The following is a 17,476-nucleotide window of genomic DNA, read 5'->3' on the forward strand; positions in this document are numbered from 1 at the left end:
TTTATTTTATTTTTTGTTAACCCTCCCCTGAGGATATTTTTTCCATTGATTTTTAGAGAGACTGGAAGAGATGAGGAGAATCAGAGAGAAAAAGAGAAACATTAATATGAGAGAGACACATTTATTGGTTGCCTCCCACACGCACCCTGACTGGGGCCAGGGATTGAGCCTGCAACCGAGGTATGTGCCCTTGACAGGAATTGAACCCGAGATCCTTCAGTCTCCAGGCAGATGCTCTAACCACTGAGCAAAGTGGCCAGGGCTGAAACCACATTGTTTTAACATCCAAAAACTTCCAGTCTGGCAATGGGCCTCTAGCTGACTTTCAGGGACACTGGAATAAAGTGCCCTGTACATGTTGCTGCTGCATTTCTGGAAGAAAATGATTATGAACATCATCCATGCTTTCACTCAGTGTTCTATATTTTAAGTCTCACATGAGAAATTCATTTCAAGTGTAAGTTTAAGGAAAGTATTTTATTTTGCTGATAAACTGGCATAATTTTTCTATATGCTCTAATATATAGGTACTAGAGGCCTGGTGCATGAAATTCGTGCAAGGGTGTGTGTGTGTGTGTCCCTCAGCCCAGCCTGCACCCTCTCCAATCTGGGACATCCCTCTCACAATCCAGGACTGCTGGCTCCCAACTGCTCGCCTGCATGCCTTCCTGATTGCCCCTAACTGCTTCTGCCTGCCAGCCTGATCACCCCCTAAACACTCCCATGCCAGCCTGATTGATGCCTAACTGCTCCCCTGCTAGCCTGTTTGCCCCTAACTGCCCTCCCCTGCAGGCCTGGGAACCCCCAACTGCCCTTCCCTGCAGGCCCAGTCACCCCTAACTTCCCTCCTCTGCTGGCCTGGTCACCCCTAACTGCCCTCCCCTGTAGGCTTGATTGCCCCCAACTGCCTTCCCTTGCAGGCCTGGTCCCTCCCAACTGCCCTTCCCTGCTGGCCTGATCACCCACAACTGCCCTCCCTTGCAGACCTGGTCCCTCCAAAATGCCCTCCCCTGCTGGCCATCTTGTGGTGGCCATCTTGTGTCCACATGGAGGCAGGATCTTTGACCACATGGGGGCAACCATCTTGTGTGTTGGAGTTATGGTCAATTTGCATATTACTCTTTTATTAGATAGGATAGAGGCCTGGTGCATGGTTGAGGGCCAGCTGGTTTGCCCTGAAGGATTTCCCGGATCAGGGTGGGGTTTCCCTTGGGGCATGGGGTGGCCTGGGTGAGGGGCCTGTAGTGGTTTGCTGGCTGGCCACACCCTCCAGTGACCCAAGCAGAGGCCCTGGTATCTGGGATTTATTTATCTTCTATAATTGAAACTTTGTAGCCTTAAGTGAAGGCCTAGGCCAGCCAGGGTGTGTGGAAAGCTTGGCTTCCTCCATTGCAGGGGAAACCCAAGCCTCCTGCTCACTCTGTGGCCACAGCTATCTTGGTTGGGTTAATTTGCAAACTCGCTCCTGATTGGCTGGAGGGCATGGCTTGTAGATGTAATGGAGTGATGGTTAATTTGCATATTACTCTTTTATTAGATAGGATATGTTCCAATCTTAAACCTGATTCTATCTTTCTCTTTCATCCATAGTTTAAATCTGATTGGATAATATTTTTTATGTAACTGTGAATTTTATTTATATTATTTTATGTTGCTTTAAATCTTTTGGACAATGATGTATGTATGTATGTAGGTAGGTAGGTAGGTAGGTAGACTGATAGATAAAGAAAGAGATGGATAGTAGGACATTTTTCAAAATTAAGGAAGATGGGTTTCTTTCCCTTATCATTGGCTCTATTCATGAAAACTTCAGGCTGTGAAGGAAACTTCCAGCTGTCCAGATTTAGTTTTCTACAGTGCTACACTGTTATTATTTGCAGTGTTTCTTTACCTGTTGATTTCATTTGCACACAATAATTACTGCTTAAATGGATGTTCCATTATTTTAATCTTTGGTTCAGTGGTGACATGAGCAAGAGCCCCCATCCTTAGGTAATACAAGTGAAAACATTTCAAAAATGAGAAAGTACTGCGCACATTTCTTCACCAAGGAAAATTGCAGTAGTGATCAGCAGTAGTGCCTAAATTCATAATTCAAGCCTTGAAATACTCGACTTGTACTTCAAGCAATGAGCTATTTTCCAGGAAGAAAATGTGTGCTTTTTATTGCTTCTATACTACAGGTAGATGACAAACATACTGGGTTTCTATGTGGTGGGAAAGAGTAAACTGTAGATCAGTGTTTCTTAGGTAAACATTTGTTAACTGCTAAACATTCCATATAAAGAACAGTGAGAGAGTAAGAGAGAGAGTAAGGTATATATGTATGTATACACATACAAGTATTCTCCTGTTCTCTCATTATTCTCCTTTATATATAAACTAGAGGCCCAGTGCACGAAATTCGAGCAAGGTGGGTGTCCCTCAGGCCAGCCTGCACCCTCTCCAATCTGGGACCCCTCAAAGGATCCCTCTCACAATTCAGGACTGCTGGCTCCCAACTGCTCACCTGCCTGCCTTCCTGATTGCCCCTAACTGCTTCTGCCTGCCAGCCTGATCACCCCCTAACCACTCCCCTGCCATCCTGATTGATGCCTAACTGCTCCCCTGCCAGCCTGTTTGCCCCTAACTGCCCTCCCTTGCAGGCCTGGTCCATCTTGTGGTGGCCATCTTGTGTCCACATGGAGGCAGGATCTTTGACCACATGGGGGCAGCCATCTTGTGTGTTGGAGTGAAGGTCAGTCTGCATATTACTCTTTTATTAGATAGAATAGAGGCCTGGTGCATGGGTGGGGGCCAGCTGGTTTGCCCTGAAGGATTTCCCGGATCAGTGTGGGGTTTCCCTTGGGGCGTGGGGAGGCCTGGGTGAGGGGCCTGTGGTGGTTTGCAGGCCACGCCCCCTGGCGACCCAAGTGGAGGCCCTAGTATCTGGGGTTTATTTATCTTCTACAATTGAAACTTTGTAGCCTGGAGTGGAGCCAAGCCTTCTGCTTGCTCTGTGGTGGCAGCCATTTTTGTTGGGATTTATGTATTTTCTATAATTGAAACTTTGTAGCCTTAAGCGGAGGCCTGGGCCAGTCAAGGTGTGTGGAAAGCTTGGCTTCCTCCATTGCCAGGGGCAACCCTAGCCTGCTCTTTCCAGCTCCGTGGCTGCCACCATTTCTGTTTGGATTTATGTATCTTCTATCATTGAAACTTTGTAGCCTTGAGTGGAGGCCTAGGCCGGCAAGGGCAGGTGGAAAGCTTGACGTCCTCCATTGCTGGGGAAACCCAAGCATCCCTCCTGCTCTCTGTGGCAGTAGCCATCTTGGTTGGGTTTCTTTGCATATTTACTCCTGATTGGCTGGTCGGCATGGCTGGTGGGCATGGCTTGTGGGTGTAGCGGAGTGATGGTTAATTTGCATATTACTCTTTTATTAGATAGGATAGATAAATATCTATATATCTGTATCTCTATCTATATCTTTATATCTACATCTTTCTAATTTATTGGGCTCCAACTGTGTGCTCAGGCACTCTATTAAGTCTTTACAAATGTTACGTCATTTGATCATTACCATAATTCAAAAGATTGACATTATTACCCTTATTTAAAAACTGAGGTGCAGAGAAGTTAGGTAACTCACCCAAAATCACAATGCTTGGAAATAAAAAGCAACAATATTTGAAACTGGTTTGTCTGTCCTCCAAATCTATAGGAATGATGAGTGACTAACATTGTGTATCTCTATTGTCTATGTTAAATGTGCACTAAATGAAAATTAGACTGGAGAAGTTCTCATTAGTAGATTCAATGAACATGCAACTTCACATAAAAAAATAATGAAAATCACTAAGTAAGAGTCAGATTTACCATCTTGATTTGGACAAAAATTTATTAAATGAACCCTCTCATTTTGAGCATCTCCTCTTACTCATCTGATTAATATAGCTGACTGGTCCGCTACATTGAACTTGAGGTTGAATTCTGAAAGGGGAGAATAACATGAGGATACTGCTAACTATCCCCCAAAATCCATGCTTCCCTTCTTATATATTAACCAGAGGACCAATGCACGAATTCGTGCACAGGTGTGGTCTGGTCGACCTGGCCCCAATCAATGGATCGGGGCCAGGCCTGTTGGGAGGAGAAGATGGCAGGAGGTTGGCTGGCCAGCCCACCCCTGATCAGGTTCTGATCAGGGCTGGGCCGGCTGGAGGGAGGGAGCATGGGTGATTGGCCAGCGGGCCCTGCCCCTGATTGGGGTAGGGGGGCCGATTAGGGGCAGGGGCAACTGTGGGGAGGGGCTGTGGGAGCTTGGCCGGCCAGCCCCACCCCCAATTGGTGTGGGGAGGGCTGATCAAGGGGCAGAGCTGGCTGGGGAAAAGGGCGGAAGGCCAATCGGGGTGGTGGGGGCTGATCAGGGGTGGGACCGGCCATGGGGAGGGGCTGTGGGTGATGGGCTGGCTGGTCCTTCCCCCCATTGGTGTGTGGGGGGGCAATCAGGGTTGGGACGTGCTAGGGGGAGGAGCCATAGGAGGTTGGCTGGCCCGCCCCACCCCCCGATCAGGCTGGTTTGCTGGCCGCAGTGGGCGTCAAAGCGATCAGTCATTCTGGTCATTATGGCGTTCTAGTCTCTGGCTTTTTATATATATAGACTAGGGGCCCAGTGCATGAATTCATGCCCACTGAAAGAAAGGAACTGTAGGCTACGAGGCTATGGTGGGCACAGGGGTGGGTCTCAGCCCATCCTCCATGACCCCGCCCAGCACCTCCTGCCATGGCCCTCAGTCCCCTGTCTGCCGGCAGCCATGCTCCCACTGCCACCAGAGGTGGAGAGGGGTGTGGAGAAGCCCTCAGAGGCAATCGGGGCCAGCAGCTGTTGCTCGCACCCACTGATGGCACCGAGTGATCGGGACTGGCGCTGGGTGCCGGTAGCATGTGTGAGCGAGGCTGGCGCCATTAGTGGGTATGAGCAGTGGCTGCTGCCCCAATCACTCCTCAGGAACAGGGGGAGGTAGAGAAGCCCTCAGGGGCGATCAGGGCCGGCAGCTGCTGCTTGCACCAGCTGATGGTGCTGAGTGATTGGGACTGGTGCCAGGCACTGGCAGTGGGTGCAAGTGGCAGCTCTGGTGCTAGCAGCAGGTGCAAGCAGGGCTGATGCCAGCAGCAGGTGCGAGCCCCGTGAGGGACCACGGCATGTGAGAGCAAAGAGTTTTCAGTAACCACCAGAGGCTCACCCCAATGACAGCGACTGGTGCCCCACCTTGGTCTGGTGCCCCCGCTCACCTGCTCCACCATCTTGCTGTGGCAAATGCCTGCCATGTTTTGTACATGCCTCCTGGTGGTCAGCGCACATCATAGCAATCGGTTGTTTGGTTGTTTCAGTTGTTCCACTGTTTGGTCTATTTGCATATTAGCTTTTTATTATATAAGACTAGGGGCCCAGTGCACGAATTTGTGCAACTTGAAAGGAACTGTGAGCCATGAGGCTGCAGTAAGCACAGGGGCGGGTCTCAGCCCATCTCTGCAACCCCACCTGGCCCTTCCTGCCATGGCCCCCAGTCCCCTGTCTGCCAGCATCCTTGCTCCTACCGCCACTGCTCCCACCCACTGACAGCACCGGCTCCACTCGCACCTGCTGACGGCATGAAGTGATTGGGGCCAGCACCTTCAGCGGGTGCAAGTGGCAGCTGCTGCCCTGATTGCCCCTCAGGAGCAGGGGGAGGTAGAGAAGCCCTCAGAGGCAATCAGGGCCGGCAGCCGCCGCTCACACCCACTGATGGTGCCAAGTGATCAGGACTGGCGCTGGGCACCAGCAGTGGGTGTGAGTGGTGGTTCTGGCACCGGCTGAAGGTGTGAGCGGGGCCAGCGCCAGCAGCAGGTGTGAGCACCAGGTGGGACCACAGCGCGCAGGAGCAAAGAATTTTCAGTAACCACCAGAGGCTCACTCCAATGACAGTGACTGGCACCCTGCCCTGGTCTGGCGCCCCCGCTCACCTGCTCCACCATCCTGCTGTGGCCAATGCCCACCATGTTCTGCACACGCCCCCTGGTGGTCAGCCCACATTGTAGCAACCAGTTGTTCAGTTTTTCCGGTTGTTCCGCCATTCAGTCTACTTGCATATTAGCCTTTTATTATATAGGATGTAGCTACACCATGTCTATCCATCTAGATTACATGTTCTAGCCTCTCTTTTGGTTAGGTTTGGCTATGTGATTAAGTTCTCACCAATAAAAAGTCTGAGTTTTTGACTTAAGTCATATTGATAGGCTCTCCTCCACCGTATTTTCTCCCCTACACCTGGCTGTTCTGAAAAATAAAGTGGCAGAAATCCAGTTTTGACCCTCTATGGGATGCATCTAGAGCAGGGGTGGGGAACCTTTTTTCTCCAAGGGTCATTTGCTTCATATAATTCACTTAATATAAATTTATGTTGCTATGAAAAAAGCTCCTAGATTTATTGCTTTTCAAGTCCTGCCTGCAGTTCCCTTGGTAGGGCCAGACCAAATGCTTTTGTGGGCCTTCAATGGCCCAAGGGCCGATGTTCCTTACCCCGATCTAAAAGATGATCTGAGAGGGACCTTGGAAGGAGCTTTCCCATTTAACCCGAACTGCTTACCTTAAAAACTGTCAGTAGATAAAGAAATTTGCATATATTTCAAGGCTTTGTGTTTTATGGTTCTTTTCTGGAAGTTGTTTAGCTTTATCATAATTTAAACAGGAATGAAATAATTCAGTAAGACTCCCTGGAGAAATGGATTTGAGTTGGACCTGAAAATATTCATTAAAGATTAATCAAATTGAAAGGAAAAAGGCTAACACAGAGAATTATTTTACACTGTATTTTAGTGATTAGACATTGCCCTGTCCATTATAAAATAGGACAATGTAATCTTAGGGCCTGAGTCTCACTTTATTGCTTAATAAAGTAAAAAATAAAAAAAAAAATAAATTGCTTAATAAAAAAAAATACTCTAAATGCAAATTTCCAATAGAAGTATCTTTAACTTTCATCAAAGTGTGTAGAACTAGTTTCATTATCCACATTTTTGAGGAATTTTTAATGGAAAAAGAAGCATTACTATGGTTCCATAAAATTGTAGGACAAAGCCAGCTTCAGTTCTATGGTACACAAGCAATTACAATTAGACTATATAGGTACTATCCTCAATGATGTAACTCCTTCCATCCCTTTTATATTTTTAAAAGGGATGTTTCACTGGCACCAGACTGGCTGTTCTGCCATAAACAACTAGAAAATTGTTTTGAGACATTAGACAAAAAGCAATGTAGGACTGATATCCCTAGGAGAAGGGAAACAAAGAAACTGAGCCTACCATCATCTTGGCTTTCTGCCTGGAAGCATTTGCTGAGCAGCAGTTCATGCAGGAGAAACTTGAGATCATGGTCTCACTGAGTTGAGGAAACAGAGATTAGAGTCTGTCCTGGTTGAGATGAATGGAATTTGCAGTAGGAAGTACCAGAGAAGAGAAGACTATGCAGAAAATGACTTCCACATATGTGCATGAGATCACCTTAGCATTGCAGAGTACTATATTGAACACACAAAGGGTAAAATTTTATAAGGCTGAGAAAAAAAGTGATATGGGATTTGTATGCTAAACAACTCCACAGTTCATACAGGGGCTGGAAAATGTTCAACTTTCAACCAGCCAGAGTGAAGTAAATAAGTAGAGCATTCCGTAGAGTCCCCTGAAGGTCAAAGTTTAGTAGTAGGGTGCAATTATCTCCAAAGTAAAGGTAACAATAGATATGTTCTAAAGTAGTTTTAAAATAAGCTTAAAAAATTAGCTGATCCTCAAGTAAATTTAGTACCTTCGGGAACCTAGAGCTCAATATCATACTAATCACAAAGCCTAGCTTCCAATAAAAAATTACTAGACACAGGAAAAACCACTAAAATGTCATTTGTAATTTGGAGAAAAATATGTCAAAAATCAAATAGCCCCATGTCTATTAAAGAAATCATATTTGGGAAAAAAAGACATTAAAGTTGGAAGAAAAATATCTGGCCCTGGTGAATTCACTGGTGAATTTTTGTCATACATTTAAAGAAGCAATACTGATCATTTTTCTCACACTCTTAGAAAACAGAGGAAGAGAGAACACATACCAACTAGTCTCATTAGGTCAGCCTTTCCAAAAACAGATAAATATTGCATAAGAAAAGTAAATTACAGACTAATACTCTCATTACATAGATACAAAATTTCTTAACAAAATATTAGCAAATTGAATGCAGGAGTATATAAAAAGGATAATGTATCATAACCAAACGGGGTTTGTTCAAGGACTGAGAGGTTTATTTAGTGTTTCAAAATCAAGGTAATGTCCCATATTAAAAAAAAAATAAAGGAGAAAAAAAATGCATGTGGTTATTAAGATTATCTCAATAGATGTAGAAAATCATCTGACAAAATTTAACACATTCTGATAAAAAGTTTCAGGAAACTAAGAAGAGAAGGTAAATTCCTAAATATGAAAAAATATAGCTTCAAAAAACATGATTACCTATGATTACACTTAATAGTGAAAAAATAAGATGAGAAAGAAAAAGATGTCACTGCCACCATTTCTCTTCAACACTGCACTCAAAGTCTTAGCCAATGCAATAAGATAAAATAAATAAATGTAATGCATATGGAAACTACAAAAAAAGCTACTAGAACTAATAAATTCAGCAAAGTCATGATGTTATTGGAGAAATTGGGGTATCTCCTTCCCAACTAGGTGCTGGGGGAGGGGGCCTTACAACATCTCCAGAAAAATAATTTTCTGAGGCTCCCATTGGGAGGATGAGTGATTTTTATTTGCATGGAATTACCCCCTGGTTACTTTAAGTCAGAAACTCCTTAAAATTAGGGGATCAGAGCAGCTTGATCTGACATTTAAAAGTACAAGTTTCTAAGGGGAAAATTGCCATTTGCATTGTTGCCACATAAAGAATGGCTGGAGATCATGTCTTAGTGGTGTCACTACTGTAGGGCTCCTTTTCTAGGGAATTGAATGAGGCACAGAACTATTAGCTCATATTAACAAAGATTCCAAACTTTATTTTATTTTTACTAATAAATCTCCATATGTGTGGCAGAAGAATAGCCAGTATGATAGGAAACTCTTTCCTGCACTGAAGAACTGCACCAATTAACAATATTCATTTGCCAATTCAGCTCTGCAGGTTCAGGCTCATTTAAGTTGACAAAAATAGCTCCCCTTTCCTGAGTAGGGCAAGTTTTTCTCCGCCTCCAGCCCTGAGCTGGGCAGCAATGCTGGAGGAATCTTATTGAGACAGGATAGTAAGAAGTCAGGAAAATTCCTTGGCAAGTGGAATGGGGAAACAGAGACTCATAGCTGATTCAAACTGGCCCCATCCAGCACCCTGACTCACCTGCATCCCTCTCCCTTGCAAGATCACTCCCTTAAGCATTAAGCCCTCAGAACAATGATGTTCTGATTGGCATCAAGTAATCTTAGGAACAAAGCCTTGAGTCTGTTGAACAAAGAGACAGAATTTTGGTCAAACTGGAGATGCCATCTAGGCCTCAGCTGTGTTTTAGCTCCAGGCCCAGAATAGTAGCCATGATGAAAACCAGAAGTAACACCATGGATGGTATCAGGATCAGATGCAATGACCAATGACCCCCTCTAGCTCCAACCAATCAGTAGAGACCAGGACCCTGACCCAATATGCTCATTTTGATGAATCAGCATAATAAAGGACACAACTGGAAAGCTCATTAATATTCTATTGAGATCTTGCCCTAAGATCTCCCTTAAAATTGCTGCCTTTAGAAAATAGATAAAAACTCGTAAGACAAAGAACCTAGTACACACACTCTCTGTAAAGCATGCCCTTGACTTCTTTCTTCAGGTGTGTATCTTTACTTTCTTTCTCCTAAGCAATAAGGGTCTCCAAAAGACTTGCAATCAGGGTAGCAGTGGGCAGAGGCAGATCGTCCTGGGCCAGCCCCCAGAACCGTCTCCAAGGGTCCTTCTTTTGCCTCTGTAACTTGTTTCCTGAGTCCACTCAGCCCAGCTGGCTCACTTTTCTGCCTCTGTGATTTTCTTTCTAAAAGGCCAAGGTAGCTCTCTGAGTAGCCTGCTAGGATCTTCTCTCTGAGTGTACTTTGGCTTTGCATGCTAAATAAACTTCCTCTTGTGCTAGAGTTCTTGGCTCTGAATTCTTTCTTGCTGAACTCAAGAACCAAGAGCCAACATCACCAGAAACATTATTACTGTTGGAGTCACTTCCCAGTCTCTAATGCTCTTTACTCAGCCGTAGCACCACACACTGTATGTTTGTGGATACCCATTTCAGGAACTTCTTTGGTTTCTTTACCATAAAAATCACTCTACAGACATCTTTCAGCCCAAAGCCACACTGCAGTGTTTTCTGTCTCTGTCTTCCTATTACTCCTAATAGCTTCTTTCTTTCCTTTTTGTCCTTTGCCCCTTCTTCCTTCCCTTTTCTCCCCCTCTCCCACTTCATTTTTCCTTTTCTACCCTTTTGTTTAGGCCTTCACCAGTGCCTCTCATATTATATTTTATTTTTAAAATTTATCTTTATTGTTGACTCCCATCCACCCTCTACCCGCCTCCCCTCCCAGACCTTCACCACACTATTGTCTGTGTCCATGGGTTATGCATATATGCATATAAGTTCCCCAGTTCATCTCAGAGCCTATCATATTTTAACTACTTGCCTCTTTTATGGTATGATAATGGCCTTGACCTGCCAGAGCATATCAGGTGTTTTTCTTTTCCCCTATGAAGTTTCCGTACACAGCAATGGTACCATCTCCCTACACTGCTCCTCTCCTCTCCTCTCCTCTCCTCTCCTCTCCTCTCCTCTCCTCTCCTCTCCTCTCCTCTCCTCTCCTCTCCTCTCCTCTCCTCTCCTCTCCTCTCCTCTCCTCTTCTCTCCTCTCCATTTTCAGTGTTTTCCTCCTGTACTGAATGGCCAGTTCTCTTGTCATTCTAGCCCCACCTGAAATACATAAAGAGACTAATTCATGTGTGAAGCCCAAATTTTCTGCATAAGAGGAAATCCCTTTTGAATTCACAGAAGCATCAATCACAATTTACATGAGTAAATAATGACTATCCATGATGTCACAATGAACTTGATTCTAAAAAGTAAACTATTTGCTAAGTAGTGGAAGTAGGCAGAAATAAACCATGATAATGAATGATAGTGTTTGAAGAGGTAAGTGAGACTGGTAACAGTGATAAAAAGGTTAATTAAATTGACTGCAGTTATGGTTTCATAGGAGTTTATAATGTCAAAACTCATCATACAGTATACTATAAATATGGACAGTTTGTTTATACCAATTATACCTCAATAAAGTTATAAAGCCAAGCAAATAAACAGTAAAAAAAAACAACAACACACACACAAAAAAAACAAACAAAAAAAAAAAAAACAACACCCAGGATTTAGGAGTAACCAGCCAGGCTATTCTCACATGCAGACTAGCGTACATGGAATTGTAGCCTTATTAAGCATTACTAACCTATTAACCAGTTTCAACCATATTGCATTAAAATATCATTTGAGTTAAAAAAGTTAGGGTGTGAGGACATACTGAATGAATGTAAAGTGGGTCTTGGTTCTCCTGCTAGCTTGTTTCACTGTGAGCTGATGAGTCAGCGTACAAGCTGCACAATATCTTCTGTGATCAGAAGTAACAACATTCACGTCTGCAAATAACATCATTTAAACTCTCTGTTCCCATATTTTGAAGGGCACTGACTTCTGTGGAAATATATGAAGCAGAGCTGTTCTCTACCTGGAACCCCAGTAACTTTATTTTTATTCCTACAATGTCACATGCGTAAATGGAGCTCTCATCCTGAAGCCACTTGGGATTGCTGAATGAGAGTGGACCCTTTGATGAGTGCTGTTGACCACCTTGGTTTGCAAGGAAGTTTCCTTAACCCATCTGCAAAAAGAAAGCTCTATAAGTAATCAAATATAAGTGCTGGTTGGAACCTTATTCCACTAAAGTCTCATTTTATATATGTATGTATTTATTTACTTTCTCTTTTTAACAATTCATTATGCTCAAAGTTATAAAACTTCTACAGTGATTAACACAGATTACATGGATTGTCTACATCCTATATGCTAACTAACCTCTTTTAATAATCCGTGATTATGTTTTGTTCAGATTATGGCATGTCATGAATTTCTGTTCAGCAAACTGATTTATAATACTAGATGATGGCTAGAATATGGATATGTTTATTTGCCTTTTTAAACAGCTTTACTGAGGCATAATTTACATACAAAAACTGCACACATTTAATGTGTACAATTTGAAGAATTTGGACACATGCAGACACCTGTGACACCTTCTCACAATCAACGTAATAGACATATCCAACACCTCTCAAAGTTTCCTTGTGTTCCTTTTGTGTTTGTTTCTTTATGGTGTGTGTGTGTGTGTGTGTGTGTGTGTGTGTGTGTGTGTGTGTGGCACACAGGTTGAGAATTACCAATCTAGCATAACTGAAAGTTTAAAACCATAAAAAACAACTCCCTGTTTCCCCCTCCCCTGGCAACCTCCACCCTATTTTCTGCTCTATTAGCTTGACTATTTCAGATTCCTCATGTAAGTAGAAGCCTACAGTATTTGTCTCTCTGTTACTGGTTTATTTCACTCAGCATAATGTCCTCCATGTTCATCCATGTTGTTGCAAATGGATTTTCTTCTTTTTTAAGGCTGAATAATATTCTGTTTTTATGCATTTATCTGTGGGTGGACACTTTTTACAAACTTACCCTGGGCAACTGTAGAGAATAAACATTAGTGATAATCATTTGTCCATTTTTGCAGTGGAAGCTGGGGAGCTATGAATCAAATGTACAGCTCAGTTTTTTAGGTTGTTAAATATGCATTGTGGGTGCTATTCTTACCCTAGCAGCCACTTATTTTTTTATCCTGATTCTTTTATATCTTCCTTTATTTAACTTTGTTTATTATAGCAAGATTTCACCAATTCTTTTTCTAACAAGGTAAGTGTAAAAAGAAATAACAAACTTCTTTTAGATGTGAGAAATCTGAATTTTAATTTCAAGATGTTACTTTCAAGAGTCTCAAGGCATCACCCAGACAACAAAATAACATGAAAACTGTAGAGATAAATTGTGAGTCTCTGTGAGCTTTTCTACAAATCATGCTTACTTCTCTGAGTGCTAGGCAGACATAAGCCAGGGATTCAGAGACAGCGAGATCTGAGGCCAAACTTCCCTCTCTCCACAAATGGCATATTTGCAGCAGAACGTTCTATTAAGAGTCTTGGGGGACAAAGATATACTGGGGAGGGCAGCTGACTGGAAGGAAATCTATTTAAGAAGGAAATGATTACAAGATCACCTTCAAGGCATAACAATAGGTCATCAGTGTTAACTGGTGAACTTGGGAGAGAAAAAAAAAACAGTCATGTATGATGGCCACAAAGGACTGATTATTGACATTTTTCAATAGGATATGAAAGTGTTATAGACATACAATCTTGTTTGGTTTTTTGTTTGTTTCTATTTCTAGGAATTCCCATACATCTTTAAAGTAAGGTATGAACACTGTAGTAAGTATCAGCCCTAATAGTTAGCACAACCTTCTCCCCAATGTCATTCAGTGCATGCCTTTCTTAGTGGGCCAAAACACAAACAAAGTCTGGAAAAACACACAAAGAAGCCCTTTGGCAAGAGTCTAGTTTCCATTGTACTTTATATCCCATGTAAATTGCACATAAGGTGGAGATTGGAGTGTGGCGTCTACACTCTGTTAATAAGTTAAGGTAGCTCTAACGCCATGGTGGCCTATATAAGCAATCCCAAAACCTAAGCCTGCAAATGCCTTAAGGTTACAAAATCAAAATGCTAAGGACAAATAACCAATAACAAATAGCCAACTAGGTTTCATGTTTTGTCAATCAAATGATTTCCTTTCTTTGCTTGTGTACTTCCTGTATATGTCTTGCGGCGGCTCCTGTCAGTGGTGTGCTCTTAATCATTTCCAATTTGGTGTTGCCTGATTTGAATTGATAATACTTAAATACATTCTTTAAAAATTTTAGTACACCTCAGGTATCTTTCAACAACTTCATTCAGCTGATTCCCAAGATCCTTGATGGACAGGAAGAGTCTTCTTTCTAGACTCTCAGGGTAACTTTCTCCCACCCCCTTTTCTGATATGCCTTTCCAGGGCCCTCCGTCTCTTTAACTCTTAGATTCTCCAAGATTTACTCCAGATTCTACCCATTTGGTCAGAGTGGGTTGTCAGTCAGGTCCATGGGTTTTGTTGCTAGATAGGTCAGCATTGGGTATCTACAAAACAAACAGATTCACTCCATGGAACATTGATCTACTTTTAAGTTACAACTTTGAGATTCCAAGTGACAGAAAGCCCAGTCCAAGGGACATGGGTATACTTTGTCCTCAGGTCATTGTGTATTTGTTATGTTCTAGTTTGCCTTGCTCTTATTTACTCAGCATTTTACCCAAATTGCTAGCATGGATACTCAATAGTGACTTCTGCTTAAATATCTGATACAGAGATATGGCACCTTGCATAGACTCCTCCATCAACCACCTTGATTCCATAAATTGAATCCCTATAATAAATCCCTTATTCTCTCACTCCAAGTGATTCTGTTTCCTCATTTAATCCTGACTGATAGTGCCTTTAAGACACCAGGATCTTGGAGAAGTCAAAATCTATGTAGATCTAATCTGCCACTATCTCTGATTAAGAACCTTAATCCACACTAGATGGTTGGCTTTATGGATATGGGCGGGCATTTCTTCTTTACATTTTACTGAAGTCATTATAAAGCTTGATTTATTATTTAATATCATAAGCATTATTCATGCTATTATGTAGTCTTTAGAACCATAATTTAAAAAAAGGTTATATATTATATTGACTGAATCCTCCATAATTGAATCATTTTCCTACTATTAGATATATAAGTTTTCCCTCATTTTTTTTTACTATTTTGAATAATGATTTGAAATAGTTCTTTGTGCATACAAATTTTTCCATATTTTAAAATATTTTATTAGGCTACAATTTCACAAGCTGAAGATAAGGTTTTGAATCTTATTGTTGCTTTGATTAATTTGCTTAATTGCTTTTAAAAGGACTAGAACAACTACCAATGCAATTGATAATGTCCTTTTAACTTTGAGTAATATCATTTTTAATAGTCTTTATTTAACTGAAAAAAGGTACCTGCCATTTTCAAAGGGATTCCACACTGCTCACTTTATACTGAAATCTATTTTCTGCTTTTAAATATCTAGAAAGCAAGTGCTGATCCCAAGTGGATCAGAAATATCTTAAGTATACTTTCCTTAGATCACAGCTATTAATTTCTGACTTTTGAATGCAACCTGGCCAAAATATAAGGATTTGATCATATATTTTCTAATTAAACTAAGATCCTTATTTGGATCACTTTGTGATTGGAGAGGTTAAGAAAATCAACAGTGGAGATAAGGTGGTGGCAATGGAATCACTGTGCAATTAATGTTCTTATCTTCTTTTATTTTAGGTAATAGCACTTCCATTTTTCAGAATAACATCTTCCAGGAAAGCATATGGAATTCAATCTGTTGTGTGATATTTTCAGTTAGAGAAGGTACAGTATGTATGTATAAATGAATGTGCAGACTGCTGATGATTTATTTTGGTTCTATAGCAGCCTTGAAAATAGAAGAATTTTATATAGCTTCTTCAAGAATCAGGGTAGCCCTAAGCTCTTTATGGAGCAGTAATTTTGGCTATGGCTAAATAAAGCTCATCATTAAAGTCAAAGAAGAAAAATTCAGATAATAAACCACTTCATTTTTCTATGCAATCTGAGGCTTCCAAATTGCATAGCTATTTTGGCTCTATGGGTACATCTTTGGCAAGTCCCATTATCTTTAAAAGTAGTAAAACTGTCAAGGATGTCCTAGATAACTCATGCATCAGGGGTGGGGATACCCCTCTTGGAAACCAGTCATGGGATCAGCATGAAACTGGCAACTCCAAGGTGCTGCAGGTATACAAGAACAGCTCTCTGTCTTAAAAGAAGCAGCTCTAGCTCATTCACAGTGGGGAAATTCTAGTGGGAATTAACTGGACCAGTAATTATTGGTGGTGATTTTTTGGCCTGCCTACTGAAAGGATCCATCAGAGTCCTTCAATTGCCTGGTGGGTAAATGTATATATGTAACTCTTCCTTATGTTTAAGAATAAATGTAGCAAGCATGTTTACCAAGAATAGCCTTTTATAATATGAACCACACATTTTGGTCTTTGTTATATTAATAACAATGCCTTGCAGTTATATAGGTATTCAGACTTCCTTAAACCCATGTATACTTAATTAGATTATCCATAAAAAAATAACATCTCAGCCATTAGCTGTAAGTCTGGTCAGTTGCACCTTTCACCTATATCTCAGTCTTCCACTTCATCCCGCTGCCCTCCTAGTTGAAACTTTTATTCTTCTTCTTTGTATAACTTTAGTTGGCACCAAGCTGGTCTTCCTACTTATTGCAACCTATTCTCCACAGAACAGCTGGAGAAAGCTTTAAACATAATAATTCATGACATGTATCTGCCCTGCTTAAAATCCTTCCCTGTTTTCCAGAGTGCTCATAAGAAACCTAACTGCCCTGCTATGGCACAAAGGCTCTGCACAGTCTGGCTCCTGGCAACCTCTGCAACCATCCTTACTATGTTTCCTTTCTCCCGCTGTCTCAGCGCACACCCAAACCGCTTTCCCTGAGGACCTTCACACCTGCTGATGTGTCCGCCTGAAACCTCTACATGTGGCTGAATTTTTCTCATCCTCCATGCTTTAACACAAATATCCCATCTCCCAAATCCTTCCTTGCAAAGTGGGGATTCCTGGAGAATATGAGACTCAGATGAGGATGCACAGCTATAGAAGCATGGAGCCTGCAAGGAGCCTAGTTCCTACCACTCATTGTTCACTCTTGCCCTGACTTAGGTCAACCTATAATGGACATACATTTCTCTGTCACTAAGATGATCCTAAGTTATAGAACATTGTCTTCTATTTTTCTTTGTTTGCATTATTTTGACGATGATGTTTAGGTAAATGGGGAGGATAATGCTGATGAGGGTGAATTTCCTAGAGGCTAAGACTGATATGGCAGGAAAGATTTTGAAGATTTGAGAACTGACAAAGATGCATGCTTAACCAGTCTCCTTGGAACCCTGCACCCTGGGTTTTCCTTTTAGAAAGGAAAAGAGCTTTTGTAGGGAGAGAGCTCCCCTTATTACATATTTGTTTGGAAGCACCCTGAAGATTTCCATTTTAAAAATGATCAGAAAATATCTCATTTTGAGTTCTTGGATTTAAAATGAAAGTGAATTTTTGACCAAGTTTCTACCCTTTAGTAATATTTCCTCTAAACTAGGGTACTATGAAATAAACAGATCGAT

General features: G+C 41.9%; 1 long non-coding RNA gene across 1 annotated transcript; it reads right to left on the reverse strand.

Annotated features, from left to right (window-relative positions):
• Positions 1–3,890: 3,890 nt before the first annotated feature.
• On the reverse strand, positions 3,891–7,523 carry LOC129150635 (uncharacterized). The gene is made up of 3 exons (XR_008557357.1): positions 7,322–7,523; positions 6,604–6,755; positions 3,891–3,967 (listed from the first exon to the last, which is right to left on the reverse strand). It is a non-coding gene; the product is annotated as an uncharacterized LOC129150635 (long non-coding RNA).
• Between the last annotated feature and the right edge of the window lie 9,953 nt (positions 7,524–17,476).

The sequence above is a fragment of the Eptesicus fuscus genome, chromosome 2, assembly GCF_027574615.1.
Source record: "Eptesicus fuscus isolate TK198812 chromosome 2, DD_ASM_mEF_20220401, whole genome shotgun sequence".
NCBI classification, from domain to species: domain Eukaryota; kingdom Metazoa; phylum Chordata; class Mammalia; order Chiroptera; family Vespertilionidae; genus Eptesicus; species Eptesicus fuscus.